Here is a 16,601-nt window from a genome sequence, read left to right on the forward strand (position 1 = left end):
CATAACTCTGTTAGGATTCTGTTAGTATGTGGGCCGTGGGTCGAGGTGAGAGATGGTACCGCCCACGGGGAAAAGTCCCGTGAGCCTCACCGTCGGGAGGCGAGGTCTCAGTGACGACAGACACAGTATCAGTCTTGAGTCTTTATTAAAAGAGATAGAGGAACTACCTGTGGAGCGGGGGCTGCCAGAGAGGAAGTCACACAGGCCAGAGACACAGGGTCGGCGGAATGGGGAATGCCCAGAGGGAATACCTCCGTAGAGTTGGTAATTGTCCGCAGAGCGGGGTACATTGATGAGGTCTTCAGTAGCGATGGTAGTGGCTTGCGGAGCGGGGTACATCGAAGAAGGTCCTCAGTAGAGACGGTAGTGGTCCGCAGAGCAGGGTACACCGATGAGGTCCTTAGTAGAGATGGTAATGGTCCGCAGAGCGGAGTACACCGGAGAGGGTTCTCAGTAGAGGTGATAGCAGTCCGCAGAGCAGGGAACACCAATGAGGTTTGCAGTAGAGTTGGTAAAGGCCCGCAGAGCGGGGTATGTCCGAGGGAGTCCTCCATAGAGATGGTAATGGTCCGCAGAGTGGGGTACACCAGAGAGGTCCTCAGTAGAACAGGAAGTGGTCCGCACAGTGGGGTGCTCATGAAGAGAGTAGCGATAGTTCCAGGGAAGCCCCGGGGAACGGGGCTTCCCTGGAACTATCCCAGGCAGAATCCCAGGCGTCAGGCCCTCCGAGGAGCAGATAGCCGAAGACGAGAAGAGGGCCCCCAAAGAGCGGGTACCAGAGACGTCTACACCAGGAAGCAGGAACTGGAACGCAAGTCCTCTGAGAACGAGGCAGATTTAGCAAGGATGGATCTCTTTGCCAAGTCGTCCATAAGCAGGGCCAGCTGGTTTAAGTATCCTGAAGGGATGACATCATCTGGAGGGGATACCCCCGAGGTTCCCGCCATGACGTGCTTAAGACTGGCCCGTGCGCATGCGTGCGCATCTAATGGATCCCGATGGTAAGATGGTGGTCTGCAGCATCCGTGCCACCCCGGGAGGCCTGGGAGCGGTAGGCAGGCCATCAGCAGCTGGCGGAGGCTGCCAGTCTACCCCATGGAGTCAGGGAAGTGTAAAGAGAGGTGAGCAACAGCGGTCGCAGCCGTCTGCGAACGACGGGCATAACAAACTCTAACCTCCAACCCCAATTCTTACCCCCCCCCCCCCCCCCCCCGGCTTAAAACTTGGTATACAGACAACTACCCATTTAAGGGGATGGAGAAAATAATTATGCATAATAGATCTCACAAATAAATGAAAAATTAATGCTCACTAAATTAAAAGAACTAGGAGATCAATTTTAAATCTTTGGCAAGCAAATTAGGTAGAATTACTTGTCATTAGTCTAAGAAAATACTTACTCTTCCTTTCCTAGTAAAATGCAGTAAGTAATTTAGGTCAAATTGTGGTCATCTGCAAACAGAATAATAATTAAGTACATTTCAGGGGGAAGTTTGATTGGTAATACTTTAATAGATCTTTGTGGTCATTTTTTCTAGTTGAAAAAAGATTCTACAAGCAAAAAGATTCTACAAAGGGAGCCACATTCAAGGGTTTATTTATTTATTTATTTTATTTCATTAATATTCCACTACATCCAATAAAAACTGATTAGTGTAGATTACAAAATTTACAAATACAATCACATCAATCTAGTACACTCATCTTTTGGATACATAAATACTTATCATAGTCTAAAAGAATAAGATAAACCAGTGGTTCTCAACCTTTTTCCCATCATGACACACCTGACAGGCCACGCTCACATGTGTGACACACTGCTCATTACAATTCATGGTAGAAATAAAAAGTAAAGGTCCGGTAATTATTTTTGTTTAAAATGAGACAAGGAAAAGATACGAATTCTGTCTGAACAGAAATTGCATAAATAGTCAACATCCCACACCAAAACAGCACCAATTTCCAGCACTTAAACAGTAACCACCTTACCTAAGAAAAGGCAACACTGAAATATTACACCAGGCCTTAAGACGCCAATACATCTCCTATTAGGAAAATGGGCTAAGTCAGGCTGCTATAGAGCCCTACACAGAAACTACACGCCAGCAGAAAACCTCACCTGAATCACATGTGCTGACCCTCACCTAACAAAGAATAAAGAGACCAAAACGCATAACTAGAAGCATGCAGACAAAAACTGAATTGGAAACTGCAACAAGCCAGAGTCTCTGTATGGAGTGTAATAAAGGAAAAAAGAAACATCATCCATCCTTATAAAACAAATCAAGAAATATAAAATCAGTAGCAGTAAAACCATACTAACAAAAAGAACAGATTATTTTGAAACAGCTGATGAGTGGAATATCCAATAATTAAAAACTCATATAAAAAAATTCTAGATACCAATAAAATATTTCAAAATAGCAGACACAAAGACCCAGTAATGAAAATAAGGATACAAAAATTTTTTTACTCTGCATACCTGGGAACATTTGATATCCAGGTGTCCTGAGATTGTTTTGAATTAGCAGGAGGAGGGGTGGTTTGCTTGGAACTTTCTCCTCTCTGTCACATACCAGCGCTCTCTCTCACACTGGCTCTCAATTACACACCTACACACACAAGCTCTCAGTCACTCACATATACACATGCTTTTTCTCTCACTTATATAGGCTCTTAATTACACATTTACACACATGCTGTCTATCTTTTCACGCTTACACACACAGGCTTTCAATCATACACACACATGCTGTCTTTTTCTCTCACACACAGACTCTCATTTACATGCTTACAAACATGCTCTCTCTCTCATTTACACACAGGCTCTCAATCACATACATACTCCCTCACCTAAACCAGCTCTCAATCACACACAGACACACATGCTGTCTTTCTCTTACTTTCACACAGGCTCTCAATCACATACTCACATGCTCCCTCACCTAAACCAGCTCTCAATCACACACAGACACACATGCTCTCTCTTTCTCTCATTTACACAGGCTCTCAATCACATACTGACATGCTCTCTCACCTAAACCAGCTTTCAATCAGACACAGACACACATGCGCTCTCTCTTACTTATACACACAGGCTCTTAATCATACATACACACAATCTCTCTCACACACAAAGGATCTCAATCATACACACATACTCTTTCACACAAACAGGGTTTCAATCACAAACTTACACATACAGGTTCCCAATCGTAAACTTACATTCATGCTCTCTCTCTCATAGGCAGGCTCTCAATCACAGACATACATCCTATGCTATCTCACTCACACACACAGATCTCAATCACACATGCTTGCTTGCTCATTGACTCTCTCACCCTCCCTCCCCAGAACTAGTGGCAGCAGCAGCCTCCTCCCAACCCTAACCTCCTTCATTTTCAGCCCTCGCAGAGGAGGAGTCCCATCGGCTGCGGGGGTTGACGTTCTTCTTCATTTTTCTGCTCATCCCTCAGGCCGTGCCTCTCTTCTGTTCTTCAGGCCGATTCTCACCACACCAGCATGGTCTCTTCTTCCCGCACACGCACCCGCTGCTCACCACTTCCTCTTCCAGGCCGGAAGAAGAGACCATGCCGGTGCCGCTGACTCCAGATGTTCTGCCGCGTTCCGCCTGGGCTGACAGCATTTTAAGCCCAGGCGGAGGAGGACCGGGGAGCAGCGCGACACACCGGTTGAGAACCACTGAGATAAACTACTCAGTATTTCAAAGTAACAAGGAAGCAAACAAAGAGGACTAGAAAAAGGAATTCTGAGTTTGGAGGAAGATAAATTTCACAGAAAATAGATTAGCTGATTTTACATACAGGACAACTGAGGAACAGGTAGGGACTTTGACGGGTCTTTCAATGGCTATCAGTGGAAGGATGGCCAGGAAACACTATATCACCAAAGCTGTCACCACTGTTACTATTTCTGCTTTTATCCAGACAGATATCCTGATCAACAATAAAGAACCAATTCAATGTGAGAGATGTCTGCAAGTCAACTTCCTCGGGAAACAGGTGGCAGATTTGAGAGAGGAAGTGAGAAGGCTGAGAAGCCCCTGGGACAATGAGGACTACATCAATGAAATACTTATTGAGATGTCAAAGATTGAAAACTCAAGCAGAGGGAAAAATGAAACTGAACCATAAGATGACAGCTGGGTCCAGATTACCAAAACCCTAAACCTCACAACCTGACTCCAATTTTCCTTGAGCTGAAGAACCAGTATGCAGCCCTAGAAATGGAAAAGAAACCATCCTAGGATGAGGAGGAACCCGAACCCGTGAACATAAAAGCTGTAGGCTCAGCAACCACTGCACCTAGGAAGTGACTACCTTCTGAGGGGTATGAAGGCATCCAAGTGGCATCCAGATATTTTGTGCTGGGAAATTCTCTCTCTGTCAGGTGCCAAGATCTGAGACGTTACAGAGAGATTGCTGAGAATTATCAAGCCTACTAACTCCTATCTATTGCACAAAGGAGTAACCTGCACGGTGTAGCAGAAACTACCATCAGCTTGCTGGGCAGACTGGATGGGCCATTTGGTCCTTTTCTGCCGTCATTTCTATGTTCCTATGTTTCTATCCAATGCTGCTCATCCATGTTGGCATGAATGATACTGCTAGGTACCTCACAAAAGATATTAAAAGTGACTTCATGACTCTGGGAGAAAGGATGAAGCAGGGAGATGCACAGGTACTTTCTCAATCCTCCTGGGGAAGATGAATGAATGGGTGCAAAGACAGTACTGACGAGGGCATTTTAGCTTCCTGGACCAAAGGACAACATTCCAAGAACTTCTGAGCAAAGATGGGGGTCCACTGTCAAAGAAGAAGTAAGGCATCTTCCTCTAGCAAACCTACTAAGAAGGGCTTTAAACTAGGATAGTCAGGTTTGGAGGGACAAAGCCCTAAGCTAAGTAAAAGTCCTCAGGTATGTAAAATATTAAAAAATTATAAAGAAATGGGAAAAAGGGTAATATCTAGAAATTTGAATTGACTGGAGGGAGGAAATTAAGTAAACCTACTGCTCTAGCATTTAACTTTCAAAAGGGAGACTTTGATAAAATAAAGAAAATATAAAAAGTTGCAGCTACAAAGAAAAAGAGTTTACATCAGGTGTGAACATAGTATTTTTAAACAATCTTGGAAGCCCATTCCATGCATTAGAAAAGGCAGAAGGCCAAACGACTGCCAGTATGGTTAAAAAGTGAGGTGAAAGAGGCTATTTTAGCCAAAATAACTTCTTCCAAAAACTGGGAAAAAGGATCCGTCTGAAGAAAATAGGAAAAAGCATAAGCACTGGCAAGTTAGATAAGTCATTGATAAGGCAGGCAAAAAGAGAATGTGAAAAGAAGTTGGCCGTTGAGGCAAAAATTCATAATAAAACCTTTTTTAAATATATCCACAGTGGAACTGGTTGAACCATTAGATGATCGAGAGGTTAAAGGGGCACTTAGAAAAGACAAGGTCATAGACAAAAAACTAAATGAATTCTTTGCTTCGGTGTTCTCTGAAGAGGACATTGGGGAGATACCTGTGCCGGAAATGGTATTTAATGGGGATGATTCAGAAGAACTGAAACAAATCATGGAGAACCTCAGTGATGTAATAGGGCAGATTTACAAACTAAAGAGTAGCAAATTGCCCGGATCAAATGGTTTACATCCCAGAGTTCTGAAAGAACTCAAAAATAAAATTGCAGATCTATTATTGTAATTTGTAACCTATCATTAAAATCATGTATTGTACTTGAAGATTGGAGGGTGGCCAATGTGACATCAAGCTTTAAAAAGAGCTCTGGGATGATGTGGGAAATTACAGACCAGTGAGCCTGATTTCAGTGCCAGGAAAAATCATAGAAACTTTTCTGGAGAATAAAATCACAGAATGTATAGAAAGGCTTCATTTAATGGGACACAACCAACATTAATTTACAAAAGGGAAGTCTTGCCCAACTAATCTACTACCTTTTTTTGACATGGTTAATAAACATGTAGTTTATGGTGATCTTGTAGATATAGTATATTTGGATTTTCAGAAGGCTTTTGACAAAGACCCCCATGAGAGACTTCTGAGAAAAATACAAAGTTCTGGGATAGGAGGCGATGTCCTGTTGTGGACTGAAAACTGGTTTAAAGATAGGAAAGAGAGAGTAGAATTAAATGGTCTGTTTTCTCAGTGGAGAAGTTAAACACTGGACTGTCTCAGGGATCTGTATGGGACCGGTGCTTTTTAATATATTTATATATGATCCAGAAAAGGGAACAATGAATGAGATAATCAAATTTGCAAATGACAAAATTATTCTGAGTAATGAAATCACAAGCAAATTGTGAAAAATTGCAGGAGGACCTTACGAGACTAGAAGACTGGGCATTTAAATGGCAGATGAAATTTAATGTGGACAAGTGCAAACATATGCACACTGGGAAAAGTAACCCACACTGTAGTTACACAATTTTAGAATCTGGGAGTCATTATTATGGACAAAACTTTGAAATCCTCGACTCAGTGTGCAGTGGTGGTCAAAAAAGCAAATAGAACGTTAGGAATTATTAGGAAAGGAATGGAGAATAAAACACAGAATATCAAAATAGCTCTGAATTACTCCATTGGGAGACCATACCTGGAGTAATATCTGCATTTCTGATCGCTACAGAGGTACAGAGAAGGGCAACCACAATGATGAAGGGGATAGAATGGCTCTCCTATGAGGAAGGGTTATAGAGGTTAGGGCTGTTCAGCTTGGAGAAGAGACGGCTGAGGGGGATATGATAGAAGTCTATAAAATCATGAGAGGAAAAGAACGGGTAAATGTGAATAAGTTATTTACTTTTCCAAATAATACAAAAACTAGGGGACACTCCATGAAATTAGTAAGTAGCACATTTAAAACAAATTAGAGAAAATTATTTTTCACTCAAAGCACAATTAAGCTCTGGAATTCATTGCTGGAGGATGTGGTAAAGGCAGCTAATGTAGGTAGGTTTAAAAAAGGTTGGGACAAGTTCTTGGAAGAGAAGCCCACAAACCGTTATTAACCAGATAGACTTGAGAAAAGCACCTGCTTAACCCTGAGCGTAAGCTGCATTAGATCTGTTGGGATCCTGCCAGGTACTTGTGACCTGGATTGGCCACTGTTGGAACCAGTCCTTAACATCACTGGAGTGCTATCCTTCCTGACTGGGTCAGTGCTGTCTCTGTGCCACTGTTGCCCTTTTTATATCGCATCACGCATTATAAAAGATAAATTCTGCTATCATCTCCCTCTATAACACAGTGAGGGATGGAATGCATCTGATGTTCGTTGCTGGAAAAGTGCACTCTGTGGAAAGTGCTGGCAGGGAAAAGGGGGAAAATGAAGCGACCGGGGGAAGCAAAGGCTATTAGGGGCTTTCCGTTCATTGAGACAAATTCTCCTGTCTGTGCTAGTGAGATAGGGCAGAGGAGAAGGTAAATCTCTGATGACAATCATCAGGGACCCCAAGGGCAGGCCATGTTTTATTCACATTGTGTGCTGTCTGCTCCCAACAAACTCATCTTCTTAATGCTTCTTTGATTGGATCAGCTGCCCCCTCTCCCGTCAGCAGCCGTTAGGTACAAACAGTCACCACAGGGCACCGACCGCCGAAATTCATTTTCATCAAACTTCATTAAGGGTGCAGTTGCCTCTCCTGCTCAGGTAATTTGCCGTGTGCACCCTAGCACACAGTTAGAGGAGGCTGTGCCGGAAGCCCCAGGAACATGGCCAAGAGCAAAAATGACCCCAGTCTATTTCCTAATTATAGAGAAAAACAGAAGCCAAAGGAAGAGAGCCTTATCAACTTGTCTGGTTAATCCAGGACCCCTAATGCACTTGAGGCTTGACTTGCAGCGTCACTTGCAAAACCTCCCACAGCTCTGCTGGTGCAGCTCAGTCCTGACCCGCTTTGATGATATCAGGGAATTGCTGGTAATCAAGATAAAAACAAAATAAAAATAAAGAAATTTATACATGCAAACCATCTAAAAGGTGGGATCCTCCCTGTGCTTACTGTAACGAGGCTGGTGCCTGGAAAAGGAGATCCGTCGCGCTACTAGGGCAAAGGCCAACTTCACCCTGCCCTGATGGTCACCGTGTAGGGGGTTCACATAAGAGTATGGGGAAGAGGGATATGCTACTGTTTTACCTACAATGGATAAGACGTGATGGATGAGTCCATTTTCGGCTTGCTCTGAATTTAATGAACCAAAAATGGATTTATTCTGATAAAGTGGAAAATTATTCAGATTTTTGGGTTTGATAAATAGTGTGGGCTATATATCGGCACTTCTACCCATCCGCGGCCTCCCCAAAGCTGCAGGTAGCTAGATGTGCAGGGTGAGAAAGAGGCAGGCGTGAGCACCAGTTGCTCCTACCCTGCCGGCTCTCAGGGATGGAGAGGGCCAAATTGTTTTACAGCCATAAAGCAAGCCCCAAAGACATACATACATTTTACCCATAGGTTACAATACATATCCCTAACCGGAAATGCCCCTTGCTTGTCCATTAACCTCCTGAACCAAAGGCATCTCAAGATTACTTACAATTGTCCCTCACTGTCAGAATGTGCATTTGTTTGAAAAGAACGGGAAAATGTTAACGCCATTTCCTGCTATGTTTCAATTTGTTTTTAAAACAAAGCGAGCGAAACAAATTTTATTAATTTTCCTATGTTCATTTTTTTTTTTTATTTCACCACTGCTGCCAAGAATTAAAAAAACCTCCTTCAGGGTCCCCATGCCGATCTCCACTCCCCCCATGGTACAAAAACAATTCCCTGTCCCTCCTGCCCCACTGGAAATAAGCTTAGAAATGGGTCTGGCAGACTGAGGGCAGTGCCAGGCCAGTCTGGGTCTGTGCTGGCGCCATTTTGTACAGAATAATTTAACAATGGTGCTGGCCTCACTCATCTGGGCAGCAGTAACCAGGGAATATAGTAAGAGGATTCGGGTGCATGGGAGAGCTAGAAAGTGGGGGTTCTTTTCTTTTGCTTTTTCAATTTCATGTGTTGTTCATTTTCTGGGGTTTTTTGTTTTAAATAAATTAAATGAAACGAAACAAGAAACAAAATAAGAAAGTGTCCATGCACACCTCTTGTGTATGATATTAATCTCGACCTGTAGTACCCTCTGCTATCTCAGAGGTCTCCTAATTAGATCCTATCCCTACTTCTCTCATCTTTATGTTTAAACTGTTTATTAGAAATAAACAAAGGCAGTACATGCACTGGGTTCTGATGCATGTCAAGCAGCACACAAAATGGGGCGTGCGTACATGTATGCCACATTTTATAACATGCGCGCGCATGTTATAAAATCGGGGGTCAGCACGCGCAAGGGGGTGCACAATTATGCACCTTTCGTGCGCTGAGCCACGCTGCCTTTCCCCGTTCCCTCCCCCTAACCTAAGCTTTCCACCCCTTCCTCTAACCTTCCCCCGCCAGCCCTACTCTAACCCCCCCCCAAAAATAATCTTACCTTTTTAAAATAGGCCCGGAATGTGTAACCCTTTTCAAATCCGTCTCAATATGTATTTTATACATTTTCCAGATCCTCCACCCCTTCTTCCTGACTAGATCCATGTCCATCAGGAGTCTGTTCTTGTAAGTGACCATTACCTCCAAACATGGAGAGACCAATATAGAATATAGACGCTGCTCGGGACATTCCCCCATCAATCCTACCCAACTTCACCCCGTCATCTAAAAACTATCATAAGTACACGAGGAAGATTAAATAATAAACCAACAGCTGCTACAGCCACAGAGAAAGTCCAATAAAAGTGCTGAAGGTCAGGGATAGTTGATCACCTCACTCCTCACCCTAGCGGACAGCTGTTGCAAATAGGGGTCCCTCACTCCAATGAACTTTAACTTAGTTTTAAAAGGCCATGATGTTGTCTGGTTTTCCGTCTGCATTAGCTTGTGGAGCTTATTCCTCCATTGCCAAAAAGAGGGGGATCCTGCTCCCACCACACCATAAGGATCGTCTTCTCTCCTATCAAGCACACTTTTCTGAGAAAAAGATTAATGCCTTTGCCAGTGACTTTAAACAAAGCAGCCATATCAAAGAAGGCTCCTCAGAAGGAATACACGCAGACTGCTTTAACAAAGACATGATATACCTATAAAGTTTTAACTGCCAGACAGAGCCAGAAATAATGCCCCAATATTCCCTGTACCTATTGGCACTCAATAGAAAGATCTGATTCCTGAAATCCCAATTTGTATAGCCTCGCCAGGGTATATAAATCGGGGTTTATATACTCTGTGTAATAGTTTGTATGCAGCTCTCCTCCGTCAGCTCAGGTAGTCTAGTAAAAGATTTGGCCAGTCGAACTCCTGTTAAGTCAGCTTGAAGGTCCCTCTTCCACAAGTTCAATAAGGACCATTTCCCAGGCGAGATATCCCAAGCCTTTCGCTCTCCCCAGTCGAAAGAATTCCTCAGTCATATCCCTGAAATCATCCCCAAAATTGGCTGCAGTCAATGAGGCCACATAACGCCGCAATCATAAGTGCATGTAAAAATCGTAAGTACGCGTAAAAATATTTGGGATTAAGATTAAAAGTAGTGGAGATGGGGAGATCACGTGACACGTGAGAGGGAGCGGATGTAGCCGACCCTCTCGGGCTCCCTGATTTCTAATCTAACCCCATCCGGCCCTAATTGCTGTTCATTTTTGCGTGGAAGTCTCTCAATATCCCAGCGGCTATTATTGGTGAGCGGAACGGTAGCCAGATGTCGACCCGCACGGCGCGCAGGGACAAGGATTCGGCAAAAGAAAAAGTCAGGCCTACTGACTCGGCCTCTGAGGAGGAACACAGCATGGCAGACCTACCGGCACCAGCGAGCTGGGCAGATCTTCGCACCGCGGTAGTAGAGGCACTGGAGCCAGAGTTTAAAAAACTTTCGTCCCAACTCGGCGAGGTGACCGCAGCGCTTGCTGGCTATGAAGCGCGATTCTCAGCCCTAGAGCAACGGGTTTCGGACGGCGAAGATGGCGCCCAGGCCATGTGGTCAGAGGTAGCGAAGCTACGTGCGGAGATCACCCGACACACAGCGTGTATTGAAGACCTTGAAAACAGGTCCAGGAGGTCCAATCTACGTCTGGTAGGCCTCCCAGAGGAAATTGCGGATCGAGATTTGCCCCAAAAAATAGAAAACTGGTTGATTCGCGAACTGTCTCTGGGCACTGAGCACGGTCCCCTGAGAATAGAAAGAGCTCACCGGTTGGGGCAGAAAAGGGCTCAGCAAGAAAAACCACGAGTAGTAATAATAAAACTGTTAAATTATGCTCACAAAGTAGCGATCCTGCAGGCCAGCCGTCGGGGGAAAGCGTTGTTGTATGAGGGAAAGAAGATTCTGATCTTCCAAGACTTTTCCGGGGCCCTATCTGCACAGCGCAGTGCTTTCTCCCCATTGTGTACACAGTTGTTTAATCTGGGTCAGAGAGCTGTGGTAGTATACCCAGCGAAGGTCCGTGTAAGTACACCTGGAGGACCCAGATGGTTTAGTGAGGTCGCTGACTTAAAAGCTTACATTGGAACCCTGGATCGTGGGGCTGGAGAAAGACCGGGCGGACGCAGCCCTGGGTCGGATACTGGATAAATGTACAGGACAGGCAGCCAGCTACTTAAGCTGAGAAGTTTCTACCGGCATGGCATGCATTGCCTAATCTATTGCTTATGGGGGCAGGGGGACCTGCACCCTTTGGTTACTTAATATTTGACAGTTAAGTCTGTTCACTGTTTTTTTTCTCTCTCTTTTTCCAAGTTTCTGGCACATGCTGGAGCGGTGTGAACAGGTCTCCACTTGGTGCTGCAATGGGATATTGGTATACTATAGGTGTTTCAATATTGTATTGTGAAATTGTTTATAGGGGGGAACAAAAGCTGTTATTTGTTCAACTTTTATGTTATGTTATTTCTATGGAGTCCCATCCCTTGTTATGTTGCTGCAAGCTGGATGGGGGGTGAAGAAAGGGGGGAGGGGGCAGAGGGGCCCGAGTGTCTTAACAGGATCTCTTAGGTGGGGAATTAGTGGAGATGAGACTTCTGGGGAGTCTAGTTAGGGGAAGGGGGGGAGGAATGGAGCGGGGAGGAGGGTCAGGGAAAGATACAAGGTGCTGGCATGATACAGATTTCAAACATTTTGGTGGCATGTGGCGTGGGGAAATCACATTCACAGGGAGATGGCCAGAGCTGGGGTGGTCATCATTCCCTTGGAGTTGGGAAATTCTCATTGTTCAAATTACTTTTCTATGGCGTGATATGGGGTAAATGGCTATGCGTAATCTCAAATTGATATCCTGGAATGTATGTGGTATTAATACACCTGTCAAACGGTCGAAGGTATTACAGGCCTTGAAGAGACAGGCTGCAGACAAAGCATTCTTGCAGGAAACCCATCTTACAGATGTGGAGCACCTGAAATTATGTCAGTCTTGGGTGGGTTCAGTGTATTATGCCTCCGCCACCACGAGGTCAGCGGGGGTAGCTATCCTGGTGCGCAAAAATCTCCCGCTACAAGTTCTTTCTGAACATAAAGATCCTCAGGGTCGCTTTCTTATTTTAGAAGTAACAATTAATCAGATGCCTGTGGTGTTGTGCAACCTGTATGCCCCGAATTCTCAGCAAATGCCTTTCTTTCAGAATATACATAAAATGTTACTTTCATATATGGACAAATTCCTGGTAGTGGGGGGAGATTACAATTCTTTACGGGACCCCGAATTAGATAGCTCTGCCACTCTGCGGCGGACGGGGGTCAAGGGTCGGGGGATACAGCTCCTTGAACAGAGTTTGCACCTGGTTGATGCATGGCGAGCTCTAAACCCTTTTGAGCGGGACTTTACACATGTCTCCAGAGCTCATTCCACACAATCCCGTATCGACTATTGGTTAGTCAGCACACATTCCTTCTCCAAAATTTCAGGAGTAGGAATTGGAGACATTATTGTCTCAGATCATGCCCCAATTTGGGTGGATCTGGCAGTGCTCCCTCAAGTGAGTGACTGTAGGGGCTGGCGCTTCCCTTATTATCTGGCAGAGGACACAGCGTTTCAAACCTTTTTATTGGAACGATGGACAGATTTTGCAACCCTAAATGCCCAACATAGCAGTGATCCAGTACTGTTCTGGAACACTGCTAAAGCTGTCCTTAGGGGAGATATTATCTCGTATATATCACATCGGAAAAAAGTGCTAAATAATCAATTATTGATCCTGACAAAGAAATTGCAACAGGCTAAAGGGGCACTAAATCGTTCTTGCACATCGGTAACCAAGAGTGATTATAGAACCATTCAATCAGCTTTGAACTCGCTGCTACACCAGAGGGCTAAACACAGCATTCTATATCACCAACATAGGCTCTATAGATATGGTAACAAATCTGGGAAGCTTCTGTCCAACTTAGTTAAGTCTAATAGAGGGTCCCGGCATATCACGGCTCTTCATACGCCACAAGGCCACATAGTTCATGAAACCCCTAAAATCCTAAAAGTTTTTCGGGATTATTATGCGGCATTGTATCGGGCTGAGGGCTGGGACTCAAGTCAATGGGACTCATTTACTGCCGCGTTAAACCTCCCTATCCTGACCCAGGCTCAGCAAGAGGGGCTTAACCGACCCATTACGGAGGATGAGGTTCGACAGGTTATTCGGAGTTCCCCAAGGTTTAAGGCCCCAGGGCCGGATGGATATAGTGCAGACTTTTATAGGTGTCTTTCAGAGCCCCTCTCCCCCTTGTTGCCATTAGTTTTTACAGCACTAATCTCGAAGGGAAGTTTTTTGGTGCATGGGAATAGGGCCCACATCACTCTAATTCCCAAGCCTGGGAAGGATACCCTGCACCCTGCTTCCTATCGCCCTATCTCTTTATTAGATGTGGACCATAAACTGTTGGCGAAAATTATGGCAGATAGATTGAGTGCCGTTTTGCCACAGATGATTCAACCGGGCCAAGCAGGCTTTGTGAAAAAACGCTATGCCTTGACTAATATCCGGAAGCTAACAATTGCTATGGATCTCTGCACCAGACACAATATTCCTTTCCTCATTGCTAGTCTAGATGCAGAGAAGGCTTTCGACCGGGTGGAATGGGGGTTTATGTTTGCCCTATTGAGAGACATGGGATTTGGAGGTTTTTTCTATCAAGCCTTGCAACTCCTATACTCGGGCCCGGTTGCCTCGTTAATGGTGAATGGTCAATTTTCCCCTGAATTCCAGGTCTTTCGGGGTACCCGACAGGGCTGTCCCTTATCCCCTCTCCTTTTTTTCTTGACCCTGGAGCCTCTATTACTGGCTATTCAAACATTCCGAGCGATCCGAGGGGTGTTATTTCAGGCGCCGGGGAAAAAGGAGATTTTCAAATATGCCGCGTTTGCGGACGATCTCTTGGTATTCCTTACTAATCCAAGAGACTCCTTGCCGGCCCTTTTGGAGGTGGTTAGGGACTATGGTGGTATTTCGGGTTTTCGCATTAATTGGGAGAAATCAGAGGCCATGGGATTCCCGATGTCTATACAGGAGCAGTGGGAGGGCCCTTTCCCACTGCACTGGGCGAACGGTGTAATAAAATATTTGGGGATTGATATAGCCTTAGATTTACTTAAGTTATACGACTTAAACATCCAAAAATTACTGAGACTCACGAGAGATAAGCTCAAACTTTGGAAAAGCCTCCCTCTTTCCATAGGGGGGCGAGTTAATTTGTTTAAGATGATCATACTACCTAAATGGTTGTATGTGTTGCAGAACCTACCTCTTATTCTAAAACGTAACGATTTGGCCGCCCTTCAACAGATGATGTGGGCATTTCTTTGGCAGGGGAAAAAGGCGCGCATACCATTGTCCTGGCTTATGTTGCGTTGGGGGGCAGGGGGAATGGGAGTTCCTGACCTTCAGTCTTATTGTGTGGCGGCCAACCTCCGGATTGTTAGGGAATGGATATTGGGAATCCCCTTTTGTATTGACTTGGTGGCTGAATCCACATTGGTGGCCCCCTTCGCGTTGACCTATGTACTGATGGGGCCGGGGAAGGAGCTACCGTCTGCAATCTCTCGGAATCCACTGGTTGTCCCGTTTCGAAAATCCTGGCATTACCTTACAAAGAAGTTGGGACTGCCTCGATGTAACCCTTACCTTCTCCCAGTTCAGGGCAACCCAGAGTTTTTACCAGGATCCCAAGATGTTAGTCTGCGGGGATGGGCCTCGAAGGGTATCACTCATTTGGGGCACTTGGTGAACCCGGAAGGGATACTAATGCCGTTCCCCACAGTACAACGTATATATGGTTTGACCCGGGTCCAGTTCTTTGGGTATCTACAAATCCGACATTACATATTATCATTGCAGATTGGCACTCAGACTTCCACACATTTAGCGGCGTTAGAATCCTTTTTTCAGTTGGGAAGGGAGCGGCCATTATCTCTCTCGACATATTATAGGGCTCTTCAACGAGGTATGTCACAGCGTACCTATGAGACTTCAGTAGAGCGTTGGACCAAAGATGGAGTATTCACGGTTACAATGGCAATCTTCTCTGCATGTATGGGGAATTTAAAAAGGTCCAGTGAAAATATGTATTACCGGGAAATGCAATACAAGTTTCTGCGGAGGGCCTTTGTCTCTCCACAGGTTGCGTGGAGAGCGCGGCTCATAACAGATTCGACATGCCCTCGTTGTCACCTTGCAATTGGCACTTTGTCTCACGCATTCTGGGCTTGTCCCCTTGTTCAACAGTTCTGGCAGAAAATTGTAAATTACTTACAACGCCTCCTGAAAATACGTTTTCAAGTTACCCCGCAGCTGATTCTTTTTGATTGCATTCCCCAGTCGGTTATAAGAAAAGCGGGATTGAGAACTCTGATTAAAAAGGCCTGGCTGGTGGGGAAAAAAGTTATTCTACTTAATTGATTGGAGATATCTGCACCATCGTATTGGACTTGGCGTAATCATTTTCATCGAATGATGTATATGGACAGTTTTACTTCTAAGTTGTCGCCAACGCACCGAAGACTTTTCTTGGAGACCTGGGAGGTATATGTGCAGACTTTGCCACATCGGGCTCGCAGCTTGATCCTCAATGCCTGATGTTTGTTTGTTCTTCTTTTTTTGTTTTTTGGGTTAGTGATAGACCCATGCCTTCAATGTTATGATTGGACTCTAGTATACATGGATGTCTCAACTGGTTTGTCAGCCAGGCCTTGGGTAGGGGAAGGGGGGGGAAGGGGGGGGGGAGGGGGGTAAAGGGGGAGAAGCGGGACGGGGAGGTTTGGAGAGGGTGAGGGTTTGGGGATAAGCATACTGGACTCCTGTTCCTTCTTGTTTAAGCAGAGCTAGCCCGCTATAGTTGTTCAATATGTCAGACTGGGGGAGGTATCAGAGTGCAGCCTCTCCTAGTTTGTTGGCGACATGAGTATTCTCTAGGGTGGCTCTAGAGATGTCTTAGACACAGTTATAGATATCTGGAAGGGGGAAAATTGAGGAGTGTTTCCTCATGGTTCTGTGATTTGTGTCATCAATATCGTTTGCTGTATTATGTTTGCTTGTCTGTTATCGGCAAAGTTTC

The sequence above is a fragment of the Rhinatrema bivittatum genome, chromosome 8 (assembly GCF_901001135.1).
Source record: "Rhinatrema bivittatum chromosome 8, aRhiBiv1.1, whole genome shotgun sequence".
NCBI lineage: Eukaryota > Metazoa > Chordata > Amphibia > Gymnophiona > Rhinatrematidae > Rhinatrema > Rhinatrema bivittatum.